The sequence below is a fragment of the Anneissia japonica genome, unplaced genomic scaffold, assembly GCF_011630105.1.
Source record: "Anneissia japonica isolate Jap-2015-1 unplaced genomic scaffold, ASM1163010v1 scaffold685_len2926416_cov193, whole genome shotgun sequence".
Lineage (NCBI taxonomy): Eukaryota > Metazoa > Echinodermata > Crinoidea > Comatulida > Comatulidae > Anneissia > Anneissia japonica.
Genome location: NW_022692922.1, coordinates 2,053,851 through 2,056,206, shown reverse-complemented (window position 1 = coordinate 2,056,206; position 2,356 = coordinate 2,053,851). Strand labels below are relative to the sequence as shown.

At 32.3% G+C, this 2,356-nt stretch overlaps 1 long non-coding RNA gene across 2 annotated transcripts in view; it reads left to right on the top strand.

Annotated features, from left to right (window-relative positions):
* The first annotated feature begins 781 nt into the window (after positions 1-781).
* LOC117100456 overlaps positions 782-2,356 on the top strand; it is a 2,873-nt gene continuing 1,298 nt past the window's right edge. The window contains exons 1-2 of one of the 2 annotated variants that reach the window (XR_004444127.1): positions 782-1,054; positions 1,899-2,018. This is a non-coding gene — a long non-coding RNA (uncharacterized LOC117100456). The remainder of the gene's footprint in view (positions 1,055-1,898; positions 2,019-2,356) is intronic. The other variant, XR_004444126.1, reaches the window with a different exon arrangement.

Here is a 2,356-nt window from a genome sequence, read left to right as displayed (position 1 = left end):
TCCGCATTAATTATTTCAACAGCATAAATAAAAATAACAATGCAATTTTGTGACTTCAAATACATTTTCTTTAAAAAACTACCAGTCCAGACAGTACACACTGTGTTCACATAGAGTCCAGACAGTACACACTGTGTTCACATAGAGTCCACACAGTGAACGCTGTGTTAACTCTGTGTTTTTGAATTACATACAGTGAACACACAGTGAACACTGTAACACTGTGTGAATTTACGGGATACACAGTGCGAAAAGAAATCACAGTGTGTTTATACAGTAAGCACACAGTGAACACAATGTGATTTTAAGGAATACACAGAGTAAAAGAAATCACAGTGTGTTTAAACAGACACACTGTGAACACAGTGTGGTTCAGTGTGTTATGTAGTGAAACACATTGATCAACTTACAGCCTGAAAATTGCTGTTTAAACATGCTATATATATATATATTTATATATATATATATGTATGTAACAATAGTTATATAATATAGTAATATTTATATTTTATAGGCCTATATTATAGTTACCTCGCAGGTTATCACAGTATTACCAGGAAGATGTAAAAAAAGGTTTTTCAGTACATCTACCTGGTATTACCTAGGATAAAATCGTATTATCACCACAGTGATCACAGTCTTGCCAATATGCTTTGTGAAATCCCAGGGGGGTCATGGTGGAGACGTTGGAAAATCAGGTCGCATGCCCAATCATTGGTTGCACCAGGATGGTGTGAGGAAGAGAGAAGATCATATTTCAAATTCAAGCGGGGATTCATTATTTCATCGTCGATTACAGCAAGCGTTGTGTTAAATTTGATTCGTTAAATTAATTTCGCAAAACGAAAATGTGCATAGGTTCTGGTCAACTGGACGGAGACAAATGAGACAAGTATCCTGGACGATTCAATAGTTCCAGAGATAAAATAAGGTTCGAGGACAACCGAAAGATTGAGATGGAGAATATGTGGAGACCCAAAGTTAACAAGAACCCTCCAAGAAGAATGTCTGAATGGCGTACTGTATTCAAGTGTTGTCGATTCTATTCATATAGGTAATTCGAAATTGCATTTTTCTTATTATTTATACACTTTTAATAAATTCATTTTAGCTAGGTTGTCCATAGGCCTGCTGCTGGTACTAACAGTCAGTGTTCCAATCCATAACCCACCCACTAATTAAATACTGTAAACAGAAAAATAAACTCGGGCTAGGAGACCTTCTTAGGCTACGACCGTTTGACCTAGGCCTAGGCTTGACCTCCTAAATGGTCTGGTTGAAACGGCCGTTAACTCGATTGTGGAATTAATGATTATGACGGGCAATTACGCTTTTTAATTCGTTTTTATTTATTTATTTATTTTTTTTTAATTCAATCTTTTAATATGTAAAATAGGTCTAAATGTATAAAAACAAAACACAAAATTTTATCTTCATTTGGTAAGAATTGAAATATATTTGCACCAAAAATTAAAGTTGTTTTAGGCTCGATTATCCTTCCTAAAACAGTACTATTAGTCTATTCCTAGTAATATAGCATAAATGCCTACTAAACATTAGCTAGCACTGTACATTCTATGTATGCCTTGCTATATGAATTTCATTTTTAGCGTTAAAAGTCTAGCCTGGGTCGAAATTACTCGACATCTGGCCAGCTTGATTTTCGTGTGAATAATGTTCTTGATTGTTAGTTTTATTTGTTTGGTTTACAAACTAGGAATATAATAAATCTACTTGGGTTTGTTTTAAAATACTCTGTTTGATTTAAATAAGAAGTTAAAAATGTATAAAATAAAAATCAGTTACCATGTATTTTTGGCTGCCAAAATACATTGTATTTAAAAAACTAGGTATACAGAACATTTATTTACTAATTTAAGAACTTTCTTTATTTTCAGGTTGCACTAGATACATTTTGTCTCAAAGGACTATTTTGCATCTTTAAAAAAGCCAACATGCAAGTAGACTAGTATGTGCTGCAATGACAAACAAAACATATACAGTATCTGCAATAGTTGGTAAGTTAATTTTCTATTTATTTTTTTGAGATTTAAATATCCATTTGTGTTTTAATTTAAGACAACAGCAAATGTATTACAGTAAGTAAATTGCATTATAGTAAATTGTCTGCTTTACGACCATTGATTTTAGAATGACTTAATATTACCATGTTGAATTACTAAAAATAAAAGCAATGTACTATTCAACAGTTGTAAACAAAATTTGACATTTGCCCCAAGACCGTTAAAAAGTTTATGTGTACCTCATTGCTCCACGATTCAATTACAGTAAGTAAATTAATGTTTCATATCTACACATTAAACATTAGAATACAGTATTGTCAGCAATAATGAAA